Here is a 14,493-nt window from a genome sequence, read left to right as displayed (position 1 = left end):
TAGGATTCACTGTGTAGACAAGGCTGGCCTCAAACTTACCACGATTGTCCTGTCTCTATCTCTTGAGTACTCAGATGACAGGAGTGAACCATCATGTCCAGACTCTTCTTAATGTAACTATACATCATATCCTCTTTCTAAAACCCAAGGTAATGCAAAATTCTCTAATCTAGCACCTGATTTTCTAATGACGTTTTTAAAAAGAGAGGAGTAGTACAAGGTTTTAATGACAATGCCCTAGTAGTGACACACAACCAGAAATGGATCTTCTTTTTAAGTGTCATAGGACTAGAGAGAGGGCTCAGAAGTTAAGAGCACTTACCACTCTTCAAAAGACCAACATCTGCTCCCAACACTCACATGAGGTGGCTAGAAAACACCTACAAGCCTGGCTCTGAATGAGCAGCACAAACAGAGAGCAACAGTGAGTGATGGACAGGAATACAGATCAATTACATTCTCAGCAATCAAGACTAAGTTAAAGTTCTCCTGCTAATCCTTCTTAGAAGCTACATAGCTTCTTTAACTCCTTAGGTACATACATGTGTACACACACACACACACAAACTCATACATGCACTAGTGCATACAACATAGAAACAGAAAAATAGAGATAAATAAAGGCATCATTACCTCAGGCCTTGGAATGGGACCTTCTCAGACCTAGGGTGAATATAAGTCAAATAAAAGCTTTAGACCCAGGTCAAAGGGTTTGTATGGAAGCTTCATGTGGAGGCATTTACCCATGCATGCCAGAATTTCTATCCAGACCTGCCAGTCCCTTCCAAATCTTTAGAAAGAACCAAGAGTGTATGAGGTATCCCTTCCAACTATCAACTATCATCATTTTTCCCTTGTACAGACCCTCTCCAGACCCCGAACGCATGCCAGAGTCCTCCATCCTGTGTGTTATGCCACACAAGATCACTCCAAAGGACAGACAGTAACAGTTACAGCTAGTGACTATGAGCAGTGCACACTTTGAGAGAGCGTGTCCTCAGATAAAAGGAACAATGATGACAGCTAACAAATGGTCACACACAGGACAATAATGTGAAGTGCCATTTGTCTTTGCCATCATTCTCTTGCCACACACACTTACATAATTTCAACTTAACCGCCTGTGTGTGTTTCCAGGTCTGCCCAGGGAAGAGCGGGTATCCCCTCCTCCTCCCTTTGTCACATTGGAATCTTCATCAAACAAGAAACCTGTGTTCTCTTTCCCTCCTCAGAGTGAAGTTACAAAATAACCTCCCGATCTGCAAAAGTGCAGGTGGCACCAAGCAGAAAGACCAGAATATGCTTAACGTTATTGCGAAATTTTTATTCAGGAGGGAGGGAGAATGACAATATACATTAATTTCAGAAATGAGACATAAGAAGTGAGGGGGATACAGTGGCTGCCAGCAACAATGAACAATGGGGTGGAATCCACACCAAGTTAAATTCTCCTGGTTACTCCTTGTCTGACCAATTTCTAACTCTTGACTTGGACACACCGTTAGCATGGCCGTTAGAGCAGGTAGAAGAATTAACCCAACTGAGGCACTGAAGACCACACACTCTCCTAGACATTATGCTGACTTCACATGTGGTACCAAGACTCTACTCTTCCTATATGGCCCCACATCTACCATTGGGAATCACGGTGCCTCCATTTGCTTATGATACTGCTTCCTGCAGATCAACCACCCTAGGATGAATTCTCACTACAAAACCTTACAAGCAGAGGACTTTAGGAAGCATTATCTCAGTGTTGGGGATTTAGCTCAGTGGTACAGCACTTGTCTAACAAGCACAAGGCCCTCAGTATCATCACTGTGCCCTGTTTTCCTCATCTGTAGACCTAAGGAGACACTGCATACCTCAACCAGGCTGTCATAAAGATGAACACAAAGTGTTCAGACTGTGATGGCATCGTCAGGCTCCTCAGGGCCTCTATCAGGTTGTCTTCCCACTGCTCGGCCCTCTTAACCATTCTACCACACCCTGGCCTGGGCTTGTTATTGCTTCAACTTCACCAAGATTTCCTTTCTATTTACTGATTGTAGTATGTGGGTTCAAACCTAGAGCTTCATAGACAATAGTCAAATGGTCAGCTGTCAGCTATCTCCCCAGGTTCTTTGAGGATTGCTAATTCAAGCATCCTATCCTCTGCCTGTGGCCTTCAAAGTCGTCCTCCTCCTCCTCCCCCTCCTCCTCCTCCTCCCCCTCCTCCCTCTCCTCTTCCTCTTCCTCCTCTTCTTCTTCCTCCTCTTCTTACTCCTCCTCCTCTCCCTCCTCCTCCCCTTCCTCCTTCCCCTCTTCTTCCTTCTCTTCCCAGGATGGGATTATGACCATCCCATCATAAGTACTCAGGACATCTTGCCTACCTTCACAGGATTGCCAAGTCATGAATAAAATTCAGCTGCCCTTCCATAGGGTGTTATCTGTGCACACTGAACAGTTCTTGCAGGCCTTCTTCAGCTTCCTTTCCCTTTTGAACACAATTTCTCAAAACAGGTTTGTATACTTTGCCTAAGGCTATGATACAAAATCACTACTCTAGTATTCAAAATTGACTGCTTTTCCACAACTCAACTGAAATTCCTCCATCAGAGTTCTTAACCAATTCTAGGTTGGTCTTGAGCTCCTCAAATCTGGCCACCCCCAACCCTCGTGTCCAGAGCCCCAGGGTTCCAGGTTTAGTATAGAATTCCTTGTTTTTAAATGCTCCCCTACCCATGCTTGCCATCCTATTCCTCTTTCCACATTTCAGCCTAAAGCACATCTTCAGAGAAGAACCTGAAACTTCTGGCTCCCCTGTTACAGGTCCCTGTCCTACCTTTCCTGAACAAGCTGAATCACTAGGATTGTCTATTTCCTATCTGCCAACACCACTAAATCATAAAGTATGTGGGAGCAAGAAGACTGGATCAGTGCCCACTATAGCACCTGGCACACAGCCTGCTTGCACCTCTGCCTCATAAACATTCATCTTTCTTCCAAGTCTTATTCCCAGCAACCAAAATTCTAGATTCTAGAAGGAGACAAGTGATCAGATAATCAGAATCACAGATTTTATTTTGCGTGTATGAGAGTATTTTGCCTGATAGCATGTCTGATGTATGCAGTGTCAGTGGAAGCCAGAGGAAAACATCAGACCATGAAGCTTGCAGACAGCTACGAGTTATCAAAGATTATAACTCAGGACTTCTGGAAGAGCAACCAGTGTTCTTAATCACTGAGCCATCTCTCCAGCCCCTGTGAATCTAAGTACAAATCTTGAGCTCTGTCTAACATTATCTACTGCATAGCATGTAACTAATACATCCTTCCAAGTTAATAATCATATCCCATAAGAAAAATGCCAGAAAATCTGCCATTTCGAGCTTACTTTCACCCTCTTCCCAAATACCTACTCACTGTCCAATGAAAAGAACAAGGAAAGAAACCAGTGGAGGACAGATATGGGGTGTCCATTGCTGACATCTGCCCATTGTCTGCTGTACCCAAAGACTAATGAAATACAGCTCTAGCCCTCTGCACTGTGCAGAGGCTGGGAATGTCATTTCCAGCAATGGATAGAGTTCAGGAAAATCTATTTTAATAAAGACTTTCAAATATCTGTTCACAGAAGTAAATGATTTATGAAGGATGGGTCAGGATCACAATTAGATTTTATAGGACATATAAAAATTATCATGTATTACTTTACTGATAATTAGTAAATAATTTAAGCTCTAGACAAGTCATCTTTTTAAACCAGGACACAGAATCAGGCTTGTTTGCACTCAAAAGGTAGAAGCAGAAAGAACACCAACTGTGAGGGTATCCTGAAAAGTCCCAGGTCAGCTAGAATTTCATAATAAAGAAACTTCATCAAAAATTTCAAAGACATAAAAAGCTAGGCAAGATGGAAAGACATACTAAGGCACAAACTTTGTTAAGATGGCATAATTTTTCTGCCTTAGAGCTGCAGCTATGTACAGAAGTGTATTTCTCAGAGAACAGAGAAATCAACATTTTTCTTACGGCCACTAAGTGTCCTGCCAAATGGGCAGAATTTTTGAAACCAAAAATTGCTTGCACTCAATGGGAAGAAGCAAAAGGTTGCAGAGTGTCAGTACAAGCAGGGCTCCTGCAGCAGCTCTGCTAGCAGCAGCCTGTCTGACTGCACCTCTCCCTCCCTCTTCCCTCCCTCCCAGTGTGGAGCAGCAGAAGTGGACCCACCTTCTTTAGTGGCCCTAAGCCTTCCCAAGGTTTCCCCTCTGGGTCAGCAGCAGGTCAGATGCTAAACCGGGCATCTGTTACTAAACCACCAACTTCCAACACAGCAGACTGCAGGTGGATCCTTCTCCCATTACCTGTCTATGAACCTGTAGTAGTGACCTGGCTCCAAACCCTTCTGTGTCCTTCTAGGATGCTGGTGTGATGGCTACATCCAACAGAGACGCTGAGGAGACCTCTAAGACTCGGGGATGTCCCTGCCCTTCCACCCACATTCACCAAGAACCCTGGGTGAATGTAAAGGAAGGAATATAGGTCCCCAGGAGAGGCAGGCAGAGAAAAGCCTGAAACCAGAGAAACTTCAAAGTGTGGGTAGAAGCAGGCTTCTGCCTGAGGATGCTCCTTAGAAGGAAATGTCTCTTGTTTTTCTCTCTTGTAGATAACTAATTTAAATCTGTAGCAATCTTTGTTTCCCAAAATAATAGATTCCCTTTCAAAGCAGGTGTAGTGGCACAGTTTCTTAATCCTATGCACTTGGAAGAAAAGGTTGGAGGATTAGACTTTTAAAGTCATTTCCCATGACGGGGTGGGTGGACGGGGGAGAGAAGAACCCAAACAAACAAACAAAACAAAAAAGTATTCACTTTAATACACTTGATCTATTCCATTTTGGGGGTGGGGGTGATGAAATATTATCATAGTCATTCTTAAATATTTAAGTAAATAATTTACTCATTCAACAAATAACTACTCTGTGGGTACATGGTGCTAAGCACACAATATTAAAAGACCCAAGCTCTGCCTTGCAGTGGCTCCTAGTCTATTGGGAGGAGACACAGTCTAGATGAATAAGACATGGATACAAGACTGAAAATGAGTGAAATGGGGAAAATAACAATTTTTTTTTTTTTGAGAAAAATAGGGCTGGCAATGATGGCACATCTGTAAACAGAACTCAGTCAAGGAATGAGGACTGCCACAAGTTCAAGGTCAGTCTGGGTTACAGAGTAAGTTTCAGGCCAACTCACCTACATAGTGAGATCATAAAGAGAGAAAGAGACATAAACAGAGAGAAGGATACAGCCTTGCAGTATGGGGGATTGGAACAGATGGTGGCAGGTGGCATCTTTAAGCAGCTTGAATCCGTCCAGCCTTCATCTGTGAACCAGAGCTAAGGCTGTCCCACAGCCCTCCATATCCAAATCCTGCCCAGAGAGAGCTGGTCTCCCAGGCATGCTGTCACTCCTAAACCACCAGGTGAGACCACCACTTTCATTCCAGAAACTGTCCAAAGAAGAACCTTCCAGAAGTGAACAGGGCATGGGTACCTTGGAGCAGCTGGGGACAGAATCCTTCCAGTCCCCAGAGCTAAGAATTTCTCACAGCCCTCCAAAACCAAATCCTGCCCAAAGAGAGCTCATATCCCAAGAGTGCTGACACCTAAGATCTCAGGCTCACAGACACAGAGGAAGGTCAGGCTCCAGTCAGAGACAGTAAGACCAACTAACACCAGAGATGACCTGATGGCAAGGGGCAAGCTCAAAAACCTACACAACAGAAACCAAGGCTACTCGGCATCATCAGAACCCAGTTCTCCCACCTCAGAAAGTCCAGGACACCACAACAAACCAGAAAAGCAAGATTCAGATTTAAAATCACATCTCATGATGATGGTAGAAGACTTTAAGAGGGACAGAAATAACTCCCTTAAAGAAATAAAGGAGAATACAGGTAAACAGGGAGAAGTCCTTAAAGAGGAATCACAAAAATCCCTTAAAGAATTACAGGAAAAACATCCAAACAGGCAAAAGAATTGAACAAAAATATCTAGGATCTAAAAATGGAAATAGAAGCAATAAAGAAATGACAAAGAAAGACAACCCTGGTGATAGAAAACCTAGGAAAGAAATCAGGAGTCATAGATGCAAGCATCACCAACAGAATACAAGAGATAGAAGAGAGAATCTCCAGTGCGGAAGATACCATAGAAAACGTTGAAACAACAGTCAAAGAAAATGAAAAATGCAAAAAGGTCCTAAGCCAAAAAATTCAGGAAATCCAGGACACAATGAGAAGACCAAACCTAAGGATAATAGGTATAGAAAAGAGCAAATATTTGCAACTTAAAGGGCCAGTAAATATCTTCAACAAAATTATAGAAGAAAATTTACCTAACCTAAAGAAAGGGATGCCCAAGAACATATAGGAAGCCTACAGAACTCCAAATAGATTGGATCAGAAAAGAAATTCCTCCCATCACATAATAGTCAAAACACCAAATGCACAGATCAAAGAATGAATATTAAAAGCAATGATGGGAAAAGGTCAAGTAACATATAAAGGCAGAATTACACCACACTTCTCAACAGAGACTATGAAAACCAGAAGATCCTGAGCAGATGTCATACAGAACCTAAGAGAACAAAACTGCCGGCCAAGCCTACTATAGCCAGCAAAAGTCTCAATTAACATGGATGGAGAAACTAGGATATTCCATGACAAAAAACAACTTTACACAATATCTTTCAAAAGTCTAGTCCTACAAAGGATTAATAAATAGAAAAATCCAACACAAGGAGGGAAATTACACCCTAGAAAAAGGAAGAAAGTAATCTTCTCTCAACAAACCCAAAAGAAGGTAGTCACACAAACATAATTCCACCTCCAACAACAAAAATAACAGGAAGCAACAATCACTATTCCTTAATATCTCAACATCAATGGACTCAATTTCCCAATACAAAAACATAGACTAACAGACTGGAAACATTAACAGGACCCAGTATTTTGCTGCATACAGGAAACACACTTCAGTGACAAAGACAGACACTACCTCCGTGTAAAAGGCTGGAAAACAATTTTCTAAGCAAATGGTAACAAGAAACAAACTGGAGTAGCCATTCTAGTAGCAAATAAAATCAACTTTCAACCAAAAGTTATCAAAAAATAAATAAATAAGGAAGAACACTTCATACTCATCAAAGGAAAAATTAAATTCTGAATGTCTATGCCTCAAATACAAGGGCACCTACATTCATAGAAGAGACTTTGCTAAAGCTCAAAGCACACATTGTACCTTACACAATAATAGTAGGAGACTTCAAGACACCACTCTCATCAACAGATGGATCATGGAAACAGAAACTAAACAGAGACACAGTGAAACTAACAGAAGTTAAGGACCAAATGGATTTAACAGACATCTGTAGAACATTTCATCCTAAAACAAAAGAATAACCCTTATTCTCAGCACCTCATGGTACCTTCCCCAAAATTGTGCATATAATTGGTCACAAATTAGGCCTCAACAGATACAAGATTGAAATAATTCCATGCATCCTATCAGATCACCATGGACTAAGGCTGGTGCTCAATAACAACAACAAAAACAAAAAACAAAAACAAAAAAAACAACAACAAAAGAAAGCTCACATGCACATGAAAGCTGAACAAGGCTCTACTTAATGGTAACTAGGTCAGGGAAGAAATAAAGAAAGAACTTAAAGACTTTTTAGAATTCAATGAAAATGAGGGCACAATATAGCCAAACTTGTGGGACACAATGAAAGCAGTGCTAAGAGGAAAACTCATAGCTCTGAGTGCCTCCAAAAGAAATTGAAGAGAGCATACACTAGCAGCTTCATAGCACGAATGAAAGCTATAGAACAAAAAGAAACAAATACACTCAAGAGTAGATGGTAGGAAATAATCAAACTCAGGACTGAAATCAACCAAGTAGAAACAAAAAGAACTATACAAAGGGGGTTGGGGACTTAGCTCAGTGGTAGAGCGCTTGCCTAGCAAGCGCAAGGCCATGGGTTTGGTCCCCAGCCCCGAAAAAAAGAAAAAAAAAAAAGAACTATACAAAGAATCAACAAAACCAGAAGCTGGTTCTTTGAGAAAATCAACAAGATAGATAAACCCTTAACCAGACTACCCAGAGGGCATAGAGACAGTATCAAAAGTAACAAAATAAAAAATAAAACAGGAGACATAACAACAGAAACTGAGGAAATTCAAAAAAAAATTCAGATCCTACTGCAGAAGCTTATACTCAACAAAACTGGAAAATCTAGATTAAATAGACAATTTTCTAGAAAGATAACAGTTACCAACCCCCCCCCCAAAAAAAAAATCAGGATAAGATGGGTTTAGTGCAGAATTCTATCAGACCTTCATAGAAGACCTAACACCAAAACTCTTCAAACAATTACACAAAATAGAAACAGAAGGCATACTACCCAATTCGTTCTATAAAGCCACAATTATGCTTATACATAAACCACATAAAGACCAAAGAAAGAAAACTTCAGACAAATTTCCCTTAAGAATATCAATGCAAAATTACTCAATAAAATTCTCACAAACTGAATCCAAGAACACATCAAAAAGATCATTCACTATGACCAAGTAAGCTTCATCCCAGGGATGCAGGGATGGTTCAATATACAGAAATCCATCAATGTAATCCACTATACAAACAAACTCTAAGGAAAAAAAAAAAAACACATGATCATCTCATTAGATGCTGAGAAAGCATTTGACAAAATTCAACACCTTTTCATGTTAAAAGTTTTGGAAAGATCAGGAATTCAAGGCCCATACCTAAGTATAGTAAAAGCAATATATAGCAAACTAGTAGCCAACATCAAACTCAATGGAGAGAAACTTGAAGCAATCCCACTAAAATCAGAGACTAGACAAGGCTGCCCACTCTCTCCCTGCTTATTCCATATAGTACTTGAAATCCTAGCCAGAGCAATTAGACAACAAAAGGAGGTCAAAGGGATACAAATTGGAAAGGAAGAAGTCAAAATATCACTGTATGCAGGTGATATGATAGTATACTCAAGTCAACCCAAAAGTTCCACCAGAGAACTCCTAAACCTGATAAACAACTTCAGCAAAGTGCTGGGTATAAAATTAACTCAAACAAATCAATAGCCTTCCTCTACTCAAAGGATAAACAGGTGAGAAAAAGGGTAGGGATATGATACCCTTAACAATAATCACAAATAATATAAAATACTTCGGTGTGATTCTAACCAAGCAAATGAAAAATCTGTATGACAAGAATTTCAAGTTCCTGAAGAAAGATATTGAAGATCTCAAAAGATGGGAAAATCTACAATGCTTGATTGGCAGGATTAATATAATAAAAATGGCCATCTTGCTGAAATTAATCCACAGATGCAATGCAATCTTCATCAAAATTCCCACTTACTTCTTCACAGAGTTAGTAAGAGCAATGTGTAAATTCATCTGGAATAACAAAAAATACAGGAGAGCAAAAACTATCCTCAACAATAAAAGAACTTCTGGGGGAATCACTATTCCTGAACCCAAGCAGTATTACAGAGCAATAGTGATAAAAATTGCATGGTATTGGTGCGGAGACAGGCAGGTAGACCATTGAAATAGAATTGAAAATCCAGAAATGTACCCACACACCTATGGTCACTTGATCTTTGACAAAGGAACTAAAACCATACAGTGAAAAAAAGCATTTTCAACAAATGGTGCTGGTTCAACTAGAGGTCAGCATGTAGAAGAATGCACATGGATCCATCCTTATCTCCTTGTACAAAGCTCAAGTCCAAGTGGATCAAAGACCTACACTTAAAATCAGATAAACTGAAACTAATAGAAGAGAAAGTGGGGAAGAGCCTCACAAACACCAGTGCAGAGAAAAATTTCCTAAGCAGAACACAAATGGCTTATGCTCTAAGATCAACAATCTACAAATTGGACCTCATAAAATTGAAAAGATCTAAGGCAAAAGACAATGTCAATAGGACAAAATGGCAACCAACAGATTGGGAGAAGATGTTTTAGCAACCCTACATCTGAGAGAGGGCTAATACTCAGTATATACAAAGAACTCAAAAAGTTAACCAAATAATCCTATTTAAAAAATGGAATACCAAGCTAAACAAAGAATTCTCAGCTGAGGAATATCTAATGGCCAAGAAGCACCTAAAAAAATATTCAATATCCTTAGCCATCAGGTAAATGCAAATCAAAACAACCCTGAGATTTCACCTCACACCAGTGAGAATGGCTAAGATCAAAAACTCAGGGGACAGTAGATGCTGGCATGGATGTCAAGAAAGAGGAACACTCCTCCATTGTTGGGATTGCAAACTGGTACAGCCACTCTGGAAATCAGTCTGGCAGTTCCTCAGAACATTGCACATAATACTACCTCAGGACTCCTGGGTATATACCCATAGTACAACATATAACAAGGACACATGCTTCACTATGTTCATAGCAGCCTTATTTATAATAGCCAGATGTTGGAAAGAACCCAGATGTCCTTCAACGGAGGAATGGATACAGAGAATGTGGTATATTTACACAATGTAGCAATACTGAGCTATTAAAAACAATGACTTCATGAAATTCTTAGGCAAATAGATGAAACTAGAAAATACTATCTTGAGTGAGGTAACACAGTCACAAAAGAACACACATGATATGTACTCACTGATAAGTGAATATTAGCCCAAAAGCTCAGAATACCCAAGATAAAATATACAGACCATATGAAGCTCAAGAAGAAGGAAGACCAAAATGTGGATGCTTCAGTCCTTCTTACAAGGGGGGACAAAATACTCATGGGAAGTAGCAGGTGGGAGGAACTTGGGAGGAAGAGAGGAAGAGGAGGGGGGAAGGGGGGCAGGATCAGGTATGGGAGGAGATGGAGATGGTAAACAAAGGGTCAGGAATTTGAACAGAGGTGTATAGCAATGGGGATGGATGGGGAACTGAAGGTAGACACCAGCACGTCCCAGAGGCCAGGAAAGCAAGAGGCTTCCAGGATCCAACAGGGATGAGTTTAGCTGAAACATCCAAAAAAAGGGGAGGGAGAACCTGTAGAGACCCTATCCAAAGGTTAGGCAAGGGCTCCTGGTTGGGGGACAGGGCCACCCACTCATCTTCAAATTCTTAACACAGAAGTGCTCCTGTCTAAAGGAAATATACAAAGTGTAGAGCAGAGTCTGAAGGAAAGGCCATACAGAGACTGCCCCACTTGGGGATCCATCCCATACACAGACACCAAACCCAGACACTATTGCAGATGCCAAGAAGTACTTGCTGTCAGGAATCTGTTATAGCTGTCTCCTGAGAGGCTCTGCCACAGCCTGACAAATACAGAGTTGGAGGCTTACAGCCAACCATTGGACTAAGCACAGGGACCCCAGTGGAGGAGTTTGAGAGGGGCTGAAGGAGCTGATTGCAACCCCATAGGAAGAACAATATCAACCAGATGCCCCAGATCTCCCAGGCACCAACCAAAGAGTACACATGAAGGGACCCATGGCTCCAGCTACGTATGTAACAGAGGATGACCTTGTAGGACATCAACTGGAGGAGAGGCCCTTGGTCTCTCAATCTCCCCAGTGTAGGGGAATGCCAGGGTGGTGAGGTGGGAGTGGGTGGGTGAGAGGTGGAGCACCCTCATAGAAGCAGGGGTGTGGGGGGTTCTGGAGAGGAAACTAAAAAGGGGGATAGCATTTGAAATGTAAATACATAAAATATCCAATTAAAAAAAGCAGCTTGATGAGACCCCACATGGTCATCTTTGATAAGAGTGGTCTTAGCAGAAAATATCTGTTGCAATTGAAGGCTAAGAGCTTTTGGCAGCTAGAAGAGAAAAGCTGAGAGATCAGGAGGGTAAGACTGGAGCTCAGGGAAGAGCACAGAAGTCGTGTGGCTTTATACAACTGACCATGCTTTGCTCCCACTGGTGACCATGGTGGCTTCTGTGTTGGTAACAGACTAGGAAGTAGATAAGAGGACACGCATGCATCCACATGGACTCAGTTAGGAGGCATTGCAATGATATAGGCCAAGGACAGCACGCATGGTGAATGGAAAGAGGCACTTAAGACTCTGAACATGCAGAAGGGATGGAATCCAGTTGCTTTGGGTGATGGAAAATACTTAGAAACTAAGATTTATTTTGCTAAAGGTTACCAGCTTGGCTTATACCCATGAAATAATAGCAACTCAAGTTGGATGTGACTCGGGGCTTGCTAGGTTGGTTTGATAGTTTTACCTAATAAAGCAAAAAGACCTTAAGGAATTGGTTGATGGACTTGTTTGTTCAGAAGCATCTCACTCTACCTCAGTTGGCCTATAGTTGAAAGTGGTCTCAAGCTGACAAGAATCTTCCTACCCTTGCCCCCTAAATACTAGAATTACAACTAAGAGCCCCCCAGCTGGCTAGGCAAGGAAATCTTTACAGGAAAAGTGCAATTTAAAAGCAAATTGGGGGGTTGGGGATTTAGCTCAGTGGTAGAGCGCTTGCCTAACAAGCGCAAGGCCCTGGGTTCGGTCCCCAGCTCCGAAAAAAAGAAAAAAGAAAAGAAAAGAAAAAAAAGAAAAGAAAAGAAAAAAAGCAAATTGGACCAGCAAGATGGCTCAGGAAGTAAAGGCACGTGCAGCCAAGTCTAATGATCCGAGTGGGATCTCTGCAGCCCTATGGTAAAAGAATCCAACCAAGGGTCCTCTGACCCTCACATGTGCAGCTATATCCATGCATACATTTAAACAATAGATAAACAAGTGTCGCAAAATGTTTTAATAACAGCAAAGAACACATCCCAGGGTTCCTCAAGTGTCCTCCTTAAGTGTTATTAGAATGTCTGCATGCTTATTCTCAACAGAGGAAGATGGATCTTTCTATCAAGAGAATGGTGACAAGCTCCGTCCTTCACCTTCATCAGTTCAAAATAATATAAAATCAGACATTCGAATTCTAAAGAGTACCTGTGAGAAGGGAAAGGGTGAGGCTATCCTTTTACCTTCTTCGATTCTTCTAAACACTGCTCTCAGAGAACTTTCCATAAATGCCCCGTGGATATCCTAATACATAAGCCACTGGCCATGTATGGAAAGAGTAAATATAGTAAGCTTTTGCAATGTGACTAGAGTAACTGAGGATTTACTTTCTGTGAAATTAACATGGGCCTTGTAGCTGGTAGCTACTATGTTAGACCATATACCTCTAGGGGAAAAAAAAAAATGTACTAACCAGCAAACATTCATGAATTACTTTTCAAGTGTCCTACTTAGCATTAACTGTCCATTTGACAGCCTAGTGTCACCTAGGAAGAATCATAATTAAGTAATTGTCTCTATCAAGTTGGTCTATGGCATGTCTGTAAGGGATTATCGAGTATTAGTTGATGTCAGAGGGTCCAGCCCACTGTGGGTAATATCATTTCCTAGGCAGGTGAAGGAAGGCAGCTGAGCATGAGCCTGTGAGCCAGCAAGTGGCATTTCTTCATGATTTCCGCCCTGACTTCCCTTGCCAATGGGACTGTGAATGGAAATAAACCCATTACTTCCCCTCCAAGTTGCCTTTGGTCCTGGAATTTGTCACAGCATCAGAACGCAACCAAGAATAAGAAAGGAAAATAAATTCATAGACTCTAAAAGGACGTGTTCTACTTTATTACATCAAAGTTTCCTGTTTTGCACATTAGTGTGTTTAAGATTAACTATTCCAGAGTTTATGAAACTCTACTATTTTACAGGCCATCCTTCACTGTAGCAATGTCATTCAGACGGAGATTCCCTTCTCTGTTGTGGATTTAATGCTAACATCTTAAGTGCTACATGAAAATTAAGACTTAAGAGCAATCCTCGAGGTTCTACATTCAAGACCCTTCGCAGCATCAGTATCTTATTTCTCCGAGATCACAGTGAATGACGAAGCTGTGTTAGTCTCAGCATTTTTCCCTTTTAAAGATTCAAGGCAGAGGAAGATTAACAGCAGTCCGCATCACAGTATATCCCCAGCTTAATCAGAAAAGGGAGAGCTGAGGAAGAGATGAAGAGGAAAATTACTTCAAAATGAGACAAAGAAAACTACATACAAGTCCTTAGTCTTCCAGTTCAAAGGCAGTTGGTAGCCCAGTTCTAAACTGCCAACAGCTCAATAGATGGAGTTGCAGTCTCTGTCTGTCGTTTAAGCTGGCTTTCTGAACCATCCACACATCTCAGCAATGGCCCTGAGGTTTGTTAAGATGCCTAATACACAGCCAAGAAAGGAGAAAGTGGCTGGGCTGGGCCCCCCTAATGAGGTGCCTATTGGTGTAATAGGGTTCATTTGTTCCCACACTGGATCCTACGTGACTCAGTGGACAGAAAAAAATCAGGAATGATCTTCGGCCTCACAGCCGAAGAATGAGCTGTCATCAATCTTGTCTTTGCCATCAACTAGGCTAACCCTCCTGACACCCTTGACTTGCATGTCCCAGAGGTCAATAG

General features: G+C 41.4%; 1 protein-coding gene across 20 annotated transcripts in view; it reads right to left on the bottom strand.

The window, feature by feature from the left end:
* Positions 1 to 14,493, bottom strand: part of Carmil1 (capping protein regulator and myosin 1 linker 1) — a 279,258-nt gene that overhangs the window by 173,735 nt on the left and 91,030 nt on the right. For 2 of the 20 annotated variants that reach the window (XM_087590626.1, XM_087590628.1), the window contains exon 1: positions 14,100 to 14,144. The gene's annotated coding sequence lies outside the window, so the exon portion shown is untranslated. 20 annotated transcript variants of the gene reach the window in all.

The sequence above is a fragment of the Rattus norvegicus genome, chromosome 17, assembly GCF_021556685.1.
Source record: "Rattus norvegicus strain SHRSP/BbbUtx chromosome 17, alternate assembly SHRSP_T2T, whole genome shotgun sequence".
NCBI lineage: Eukaryota > Metazoa > Chordata > Mammalia > Rodentia > Muridae > Rattus > Rattus norvegicus.
Note: the sequence above shows the minus strand (reverse complement) of the source record. Positions and strands in the feature narration are given on the sequence as shown.